The following is a 9,047-nucleotide window of genomic DNA, read 5'->3' as shown; positions in this document are numbered from 1 at the left end:
ATTTGCCACTGACGATTCAAACGTGAGTTTTGAACAGTGTAGAGTAGCGCTTGTTGTTTGTCATTTCTCCGATCACAAATGCAGTTATGGTTTGATGTTTACGCGGTACGATGCAATGCTATGCGTAAAAAGACAGTATAAGTCATTATAATCAGTAATTATGTCTCCACTGGATGCAACGAATGCCTCATTTATAATGTGTTTTAATGTTTTTGTCTCGTCGCTCCGGCTGGACAGGGCAGCACCGGATGGTGAGGGGCGTAACATTTCCGTCTCACGCTTGAGGTATTCGGCCAATCACAACGCACTGGATAGCTGGCCAATCAGAGCACACCTCGCTTTTCAGACCGATGAGTTTTGTAAAAATCGAGCGTTTCAGAAAGGCGGGACATAGAGGAGAAACAATAATGTACAGTATGTGGAAAATAATGTGGTTTTTGAACCTTAAACCGCATAAACACATTGCATTACACCAAATACACCAAATAATGTTCTTTTTAGCAACATCATATGATCCCTTTAATATAAATAAGTATTACTTTATAAGACATTTCTCTCACCTCCTGGTAGACGACACTGAATCCACTCTGTGATAACTCTCTCTGTCTGTCTCTGCCGTGAGCTTGCTTTGACCCTGAAACACAGAAGAAAAAACTCTTACAGTCATCTGTGGATTCTTCATTAGCTGCTTTTATTGTAAACTTATAGTAAGTGTCAGTTTCCTTTATGTTTGTATTTTACCTTCAATGTTGTAGATCTTTTTTTGCAGGTTGTCAAGAAGTCCTTTGAGTCCTTTGTACTCTTGAATGTAGAAGGTGTTGTTCTGTTTCGGTTCTGATGCCAGCTGAGTGAGTTTAGTTAAATCAACCTTTCCCACCTGAAAAACAAATGTGCCATTTTGTCTGACTGTGCAAAAACACTTGAAACATTTATTAAAATGAATGATTAACTGAAAACTGTGTTTTTCTCTGTGCACCTGATTACATCAAAAAAAGTGTTTTCCACTCAAGGATGTGACAGTGTTAGTTAGTAAGAGACTACTAATCTGTGATAAAATACAACAAAATGTAGTATATCTCACTTAAAGCTGAAGTGTGTCATTTCTGCTCACTAGTGACAAAAAATCTAATTGCACAAATAAAGAGGTTTTTTTGAACATTCTCCTTATCTGTCATTGGTCAGTCAAACAGATAGTCCCTCCCCAAACTCATGTGATTGGTTGAGTCAGATGTCAACATCTCCGGCTGCTCAAAAGAACAGATGAATGTTGTGAAAGAGTCTCAGAGTCACAGCGTTTCACTGTTAAGAAGTCAAGCTACCAATGACTGACTTACAGTGACTCCATAAACTGAACTGGCTGAAAAAAGACATGAGATGACAAGCAAACTCACCCCGATGATGTAACGGAGGATATTATGCTCATCACATCTGTTGAGGACATTATAATCATCATTATCACTGGGGTCTCCATCTGTGATGATTACCAGAGCTTTCTGAGCGTTGAGATCGGCTCCAGACAACACGTTATTCAGGAGATTCTTTCTGATGATATAATAAATCAGAAATTATGACATATGAACAGTTTTCAGCCTCAATGTCAATGTGTTCCTGTCGTTTCTAGGCCAATATGTTTTTCATAAGTTCACACTCTCATATAATCAGACTGAGTGAATAGTGTGTATATTTGGCGTGCTGTACGATGGGAGGCTCCGAGCTCAGAATACAGCGAGAGAACTCCCCCATATCCCACGCTGGGACAGGAACAGTTAGGAGTGAGGAGGGATGCTGGAAAACTGTCGTAAGTTGGCTGTATAAATACTTATGATCATGCTAATTGAGCTGATTGTCTGAACATGCTTCTGCCAAACTTTGATTTATAGAATGACAAAAGTCCAACTTCAGCAACAGTGTGTTTAATAGTCCAGAAAAAGAGAGCACAACTACAGCATGAACCATAGTTAATTTTCAGTTGCTCATCTCAAGACTATCAAAGTGTAAATTCAATGAATGCTCATAATCATATGAGAGTTTCACTCACAGAACGTAGTTTATTGCTCGATATGTGTTTGTGAGAGATTTCATGTGCTTCTCTTTCATGAGTTTCTCTTCAGCGGAGCCGTTCTGATAATCGTTGAAGTCAAACACAGTTCGTATATCTGTTGAAAACTGGACAGCAGCAAACTGACACAGAAAGACAACAGACAACAACATTATCATCATTAGACGCCATGATAACAGTACCAGGTATGGTTTACGGTACCACATTTATCCTATGAACTACTGCATGTCGATATTTCCAAATTCATAGCTGATGGACAGTTTTACCTTTATGGATGAGTTTGAAAGTTTTTTCATAACATCTTTGATGAATTTTTTGTTCATTTCAAACTCGTGTGTTTTCATACTGCTGGATCCATCAAAGAGAAACACTAGATTGACTTCTCTCTTGGTGCATTCTGCAGAAACACCACAAGATACACAAACTCGGCTGTTACTTCATTTAGCAATCAGACCAAATCCATATTTTCACAAATATAACGTAACAACATGTTTTTAAGCTTTGATTTGTTCATAAATAAACCTCCAAATGAAATTAATTAAAGCAACACATGTTTTACAGTGTTAGAGTCTGAAATGGTTAAACTGCATGAAGTCTTGGTTTGTGTGAGAGACTCATCAGAACTATTGAAGTCTGAAACTGTTAAACTTAAGTCTTGGTTTGTGTGAGAGACTCAACAGAACTATTGAAGTCTGAGATTGTTAAACTTAAGACTTGGTTTGTGTGAGAGACTCGTCAGAACTATTGAAGTCTGAAAATGTGAAACTTAAGTCTTGGTTTGTGTGAGAGACTCGTCAGAACTCTTGAAGTCTGAAACAGTTAAACTTAAGCCTTGGTTTGTGTGAGAGACTCGTCAGAACTCTTGAAGTCTGAAACAGTTAAACTTAAGCCTTGGTTTGTGTGAGAGACTCGTCAGAACTCTTGAAGTCTGAAACAGTTAAACTTAAGCCTTGGTTTGTGTGAGAGACTCGTCAGAACTCTTGAAGTCTGAAACAGTTAAACTTAAGCCTTGGTTTGTGTGAGAGACTCGTCAGAACTCTTGAAGTCTGAAACAGTTAAACTTAAGCCTTGGTTTGTGTGAGAGACTCGTCAGAACTCTTGAAGTCTGAAACAGTTAAACTTAAGCCTTGGTTTGTGTGAGAGACTCGTCAGAACTCTTGAAGTCTGAAACAGTTAAACTTAAGCCTTGGTTTGTGTGAGAGACTCGTCAGAACTCTTGAAGTCTGAAACAGTTAAACTTAAGCCTTGGTTTGTGTGAGAGACTCGTCAGAACTCTTGAAGTCTGAAACAGTTAAACTTAAGCCTTGGTTTGTGTGAGAGACTCGTCAGAACTCTTGAAGTCTGAAACAGTTAAACTTAAGCCTTGGTTTGTGTGAGAGACTCGTCAGAACTCTTGAAGTCTGAAACAGTTAAACTTAAGCCTTGGTTTGTGTGAGAGACTCGTCAGAACTCTTGAAGTCTGAAACAGTTAAACTTAAGCCTTGGTTTGTGTGAGAGACTCGTCAGAACTCTTGAAGTCTGAAACAGTTAAACTTAAGCCTTGGTTTGTGTGAGAGACTCGTCAGAACTCTTGAAGTCTGAAACAGTTAAACTTAAGCCTTGGTTTGTGTGAGAGACTCGTCAGAACTCTTGAAGTCTGAAACAGTTAAACTTAAGCCTTGGTTTGTGTGAGAGACTCGTCAGAACTCTTGAAGTCTGAAACAGTTAAACTTAAGCCTTGGTTTGTGTGAGAGACTCGTCAGAACTCTTGAAGTCTGAAACAGTTAAACTTAAGCCTTGGTTTGTGTGAGAGACTCGTCAGAACTCTTGAAGTCTGAAACAGTTAAACTTAAGCCTTGGTTTGTGTGAGAGACTCGTCAGAACTCTTGAAGTCTGAAACAGTTAAACTTAAGCCTTGGTTTGTGTGAGAGACTCGTCAGAACTCTTGAAGTCTGAAACAGTTAAACTTAAGCCTTGGTTTGTGTGAGAGACTCGTCAGAACTCTTGAAGTCTGAAACAGTTAAACTTAAGCCTTGGTTTGTGTGAGAGACTCGTCAGAACTCTTGAAGTCTGAAACAGTTAAACTTAAGCCTTGGTTTGTGTGAGAGACTCGTCAGAACTCTTGAAGTCTGAAACAGTTAAACTTAAGCCTTGGTTTGTGTGAGAGACTCGTCAGAACTCTTGAAGTCTGAAACAGTTAAACTTAAGCCTTGGTTTGTGTGAGAGACTCGTCAGAACTCTTGAAGTCTGAAACAGTTAAACTTAAGCCTTGGTTTGTGTGAGAGACTCGTCAGAACTCTTGAAGTCTGAAACAGTTAAACTTAAGCCTTGGTTTGTGTGAGAGACTCGTCAGAACTCTTGAAGTCTGAAACAGTTAAACTTAAGCCTTGGTTTGTGTGAGAGACTCGTCAGAACTCTTGAAGTCTGAAACAGTTAAACTTAAGCCTTGGTTTGTGTGAGAGACTCGTCAGAACTCTTGAAGTCTGAAACAGTTAAACTTAAGCCTTGGTTTGTGTGAGAGACTCGTCAGAACTCTTGAAGTCTGAAACAGTTAAACTTAAGCCTTGGTTTGTGTGAGAGACTCGTCAGAACTCTTGAAGTCTGAAACAGTTAAACTTAAGCCTTGGTTTGTGTGAGAGACTCGTCAGAACTCTTGAAGTCTGAAACAGTTAAACTTAAGCCTTGGTTTGTGTGAGAGACTCGTCAGAACTCTTGAAGTCTGAAACAGTTAAACTTAAGCCTTGGTTTGTGTGAGAGACTCGTCAGAACTCTTGAAGTCTGAAACAGTTAAACTTAAGCCTTGGTTTGTGTGAGAGACTCGTCAGAACTCTTGAAGTCTGAAACAGTTAAACTTAAGCCTTGGTTTGTGTGAGAGACTCGTCAGAACTCTTGAAGTCTGAAACAGTTAAACTTAAGCCTTGGTTTGTGTGAGAGACTCGTCAGAACTCTTGAAGTCTGAAACAGTTAAACTTAAGCCTTGGTTTGTGTGAGAGACTCGTCAGAACTCTTGAAGTCTGAAACAGTTAAACTTAAGCCTTGGTTTGTGTGAGAGACTCGTCAGAACTCTTGAAGTCTGAAACAGTTAAACTTAAGCCTTGGTTTGTGTGAGAGACTCGTCAGAACTCTTGAAGTCTGAAACAGTTAAACTTAAGCCTTGGTTTGTGTGAGAGACTCGTCAGAACTCTTGAAGTCTGAAACAGTTAAACTTAAGCCTTGGTTTGTGTGAGAGACTCGTCAGAACTCTTGAAGTCTGAAACAGTTAAACTTAAGCCTTGGTTTGTGTGAGAGACTCGTCAGAACTCTTGAAGTCTGAAACAGTTAAACTTAAGCCTTGGTTTGTGTGAGAGACTCGTCAGAACTCTTGAAGTCTGAAACAGTTAAACTTAAGCCTTGGTTTGTGTGAGAGACTCGTCAGAACTCTTGAAGTCTGAAACAGTTAAACTTAAGCCTTGGTTTGTGTGAGAGACTCGTCAGAACTCTTGAAGTCTGAAACAGTTAAACTTAAGCCTTGGTTTGTGTGAGAGACTCGTCAGAACTCTTGAAGTCTGAAACAGTTAAACTTAAGCCTTGGTTTGTGTGAGAGACTCGTCAGAACTCTTGAAGTCTGAAACAGTTAAACTTAAGCCTTGGTTTGTGTGAGAGACTCGTCAGAACTCTTGAAGTCTGAAACAGTTAAACTTAAGCCTTGGTTTGTGTGAGAGACTCGTCAGAACTCTTGAAGTCTGAAACAGTTAAACTTAAGCCTTGGTTTGTGTGAGAGACTCGTCAGAACTCTTGAAGTCTGAAACAGTTAAACTTAAGCCTTGGTTTGTGTGAGAGACTCGTCAGAACTCTTGAAGTCTGAAACAGTTAAACTTAAGCCTTGGTTTGTGTGAGAGACTCGTCAGAACTCTTGAAGTCTGAAACAGTTAAACTTAAGCCTTGGTTTGTGTGAGAGACTCGTCAGAACTCTTGAAGTCTGAAACAGTTAAACTTAAGCCTTGGTTTGTGTGAGAGACTCGTCAGAACTCTTGAAGTCTGAAACAGTTAAACTTAAGCCTTGGTTTGTGTGAGAGACTCGTCAGAACTCTTGAAGTCTGAAACAGTTAAACTTAAGCCTTGGTTTGTGTGAGAGACTCAACAGAACTATTGAAGTCTGAGATAGTTATACTTAAGTCTTGGTTTGTGTGTGAGACTCATCAGAACTATTGAAGTCTTAAATGTGAAACTTAAGTCTTGGTTTGTGTGAGAGACTCGTCAGAACTATAGAAGTCTGAGATTGTTAAACTTAAGTCTTAGTTTGTGTGAGAGACTCGTCAGAACTATTGAAGTCTGAAACAGTTAAACTTAAGTCTTGGTTTGTGTGAGAGACTCATCAGAACTATTGAAGTCTGAAACTGTTAAACTTAAGTCTTGGTTTGTGTGAGAGACTCATCAGAACTATTGAAGTCTGAGATTGTTAAACTTAAGTCTTAGTTTGTGTGAGAGACTCGTCAGAACTATTGAAGTCTGAGATTGTTAAACTTAAGTCTTGGTTTGTGTGAGAGACTCGTCAGAACTATTGATGTCTGAGATTGTTAAACTTAAGTCTTAGTTTGTGTGAGAGACTCGTCAGAACTATTGAAGTCTGAAACTGTTAAATTTAAGTCTTGGTTTGTGTGAGAGACTCGTCAGACCTTGGTAAGCGGCGGTGAAGTTGGAGACGGCCTGTAAGCTACTGCTGAATTGGTAGCAAACGCCGTTCAGATATGAGTTTCCATCACACTCATGAGGAAAATACGGACTGCAGCTCTGAGAAAGAGACACACGAAATCTGACACATCAGCAGCTTCAGCAGATCACAAAATCGGCTGAAACCAGTGCTAGAAAATAGACATCACTTATGTATTAAAAATATAAACATTATACTCATAAAAAAGCTGTAATTATGGTTCAGCTTGCATTTTTATGATGTTCAGTAATGACCTTAACATACTCAGCTTAGTTTCTCTGTAATACTTTACAATCCCATGTTTTGTATTTTCCAAATACCATATTTAATGGTACCTGAGCCTTCTGTAACATTAACATCTCATGAAGGAGGTTTGACTGTCCGAGACACTGAACTTACAGTGAGAGAAGCAGAAGACACAGCAGCAGACATGCCGAAGAAGTGGACGCTCTCTGAACCTGTCAACCCCCAGCAGAGAGAGAGAGAGAGAGGAGTGTCATCAGCTCAATATAAAGCAGTGAAAGTCCACAGAAGTCACTGATAGATGGGCTGTGAAGCTGATACCTGGCCGCTGCAGCCGTTTGCAGGACTGCAGATCTGCAGAGCAGCTGTACATCTCCCCTGTTGAGTTTCCTTCTAATGGAGCTCCAACAATGATCCTGAGAAACACAACCGCACCACACAAACAATCAGACAGTCAGTCAGGAAACACCTAGCAACCACACAGAACACCCTAGCAACCAGTGTGTGTGTGTGTGTGTGTGTGTGACTCACTGTTTCCTGTTTCCAAACTCAGTCTGATAAACACTGTAACCAAAGAAATCTTCCGGGGTGCCGTTAAATCTCAGTGGATGTTCAGTGTCGATGTTGAAGGCCCCTGAAAGAGACGCTGGAGAACACAGAGAGACTGTTGAGATGTCAGGAGACACTTGTGAGACTTCAGCCTCTGTCTTTCTAAATGATTCTCTCTGGTTTCTCTTCCTGTTTGTCAGCGTTTCATAAGGTGCGTGTGTGTGTGTGTGTTCCTATCGCATATAACCACTAACCTACAACACAATACACCCACACACAGTGCTGAGCTCCATCACCTCAAATTAACATAAATATTATTGTAAATTTAGAATGTAAGAATCTCTCTCCCTCTCTCTCTCTCTCTCTCTCTCACACACACACACACACACACACACACACACACACACACTGATCTAAATGAACACATCAGCCTTCGGTTTTATAAAAAATGGGGTAACGCATTAGATTACAACCCACAATGTACTGCGTAAGTAAACTGAAGGGGTACCTATTCTAATATTACGGGGTATGTATGACCTAACAATCTTATATTTGCAAGCAATTAAGCAAAAGCATCCACTGTGTCCTTTTTGTATAGCCTACACATATAAAACACACTGGTAATTGTTTCAATCCAAACGCTTGGTTGAGACTGTTGGGTTAGGAAGCTGGCTTGATTTGACCCAATTTGGGTTGATATCAGTAATAAGTAACCCGACGTTGCTGGGTTATGAATGTGGAGGACGTGAATGAGAGCATGCAGCAAGTCACACGAGTTCAAACGCGAACGATTCTGTGTGTGCGACGAAATCAAGTTTAATCTTGACTTTCAGTGTTTATTACTGTGTGTTTATTGGTATGATAGTTTGGCCATAATAGTTTAACTAGTCATTACTAGTTAATCAAATAGTCATTAAGTCAGTGGGTGAAAAACATGAACAAATTGAACAAAATCTATCCTTAAACAAGCTTTTCAAAAGAATTTGGTTTAACTGTATAATCTGTATAAGTATGGAGTTGCTTTGCTTTTTTTCTGAACTAGTGTAATACATTTTAATCTTTTATTAAGCTATCTGTTGCCTGTGTTGTTACTGCTGTCATATTGTGTGTGATTTTAATTTGAAAACCCATTTTGGGTTCATTTAAACCAGCAGTAGGCCTATAGTAAATTGCAAACAATATTTGCATTAAATAAAACAGTCCACCATGTTTATTGATACATTACCTGATATATAATGTATGTATGTATGTATACTACTGTATGTATACTATATATGTATACTGCAAATATTGTATTTACCCTGTAACTACGTGGAACAAGGGGGGGAACAAAACACCACTTTAATTTACAGCCTCATGTAATATTAGAATAAGCACCTCTTAGTTTCAAAATACTTACAGTATAAATGATTTGTAATTGTACAGATTGTTATCCCTTTATTCCCCAAACTTTGCATATTATTCCCTTATACCTACATGGAGGTACTGAATAGGTACACTATAATTACAAAAAAGTTACACTGTTAA

General features: G+C 39.2%; 1 pseudogene; it reads right to left on the bottom strand.

Annotated features, from left to right (window-relative positions):
• LOC107573021 (integrin alpha-L-like) overlaps nt 1-9,047 on the bottom strand; it is a 36,974-nt pseudogene that overhangs the window by 25,627 nt on the left and 2,300 nt on the right.

Source organism: Sinocyclocheilus grahami, unplaced genomic scaffold, assembly GCF_001515645.1.
Source record: "Sinocyclocheilus grahami isolate Dianchi unplaced genomic scaffold, SAMN03320097.WGS_v1.1 scaffold1850.1, whole genome shotgun sequence".
NCBI lineage: Eukaryota > Metazoa > Chordata > Actinopteri > Cypriniformes > Cyprinidae > Sinocyclocheilus > Sinocyclocheilus grahami.
This window is presented reverse-complemented; position numbering and strand designations above follow the sequence as displayed.